This window comes from Salmo trutta, chromosome 21 (genome assembly GCF_901001165.1).
Source record: "Salmo trutta chromosome 21, fSalTru1.1, whole genome shotgun sequence".
NCBI classification, from domain to species: Eukaryota; Metazoa; Chordata; class Actinopteri; order Salmoniformes; family Salmonidae; genus Salmo; species Salmo trutta.
The window spans coordinates 19,748,163-19,748,858 of NC_042977.1; the positions used below are offsets into that span (position 1 = coordinate 19,748,163).

Sequence of the window (696 nt, forward strand, 5' to 3'; positions counted from 1 at the left end):
GTATGATCGCTGGATGATTCATTTTAATGCAGCTGGTGGCCACACCAGATACTGAATTAATGTCTGTCATGTTCAGAAATATTTAAACATGTTTACTGAAAATTAACACAGTTGACAGTGAGACTACTTTTTGGGTCCTAAGAGAATTCTATTCTTCAAGAAACAATATCAAAGAATTGAAATGCCCACTGGACACCCAGACCGCATCTTCAAGAAACAAAGTGAATCAATGTTTAATAACGACTCATGAGACTAAATACGTACACCCGTTTTATTGACAACAAGCTACAATAATTCCACAACAAGTCAAACATATTTTACAGCAACAAATACCTTCAAAGTAATTCACTATAACATGAAACATTTGCAGTTAGGATGCTGACACCGGAGCAGCATTTTTGGTTTCAATTGATAGTTTGAAGGATTAAACAGGTTCTTATGGAGCACACGGAGGGATAGCTCTTCCCACATGATTCATCGTTCCAGCCGTTTTCAGCTTAAGAGGAAACACGAAATAGAAAAGTAAGTCACATTTATTTGTTAAAAGTACTCTGAAAAAGTTGAATGATAATGGGCTTACTGTACCTCCAAAGTTCATCTGAATACATGGCTCTCTGGCACCATAGTGGTTAGTCGGCTCCCCTTCAGCCCAGCTCTCGTGATCAAATTTGGAGCCGTCACTCCAGAACCATAACC

The 696-nt window shown here is 38.5% G+C and overlaps 1 long non-coding RNA gene across 1 annotated transcript; it reads right to left on the reverse strand.

The window, feature by feature from the left end:
- Nucleotides 1–257: 257 nt before the first annotated feature.
- On the reverse strand, nt 258–696 carry LOC115156896 (uncharacterized). Its single transcript, XR_003868342.1, has 2 exons — nt 586–696; nt 258–496 (listed from the first exon to the last, which is right to left on the reverse strand). It is a non-coding gene; the product is annotated as an uncharacterized LOC115156896 (long non-coding RNA).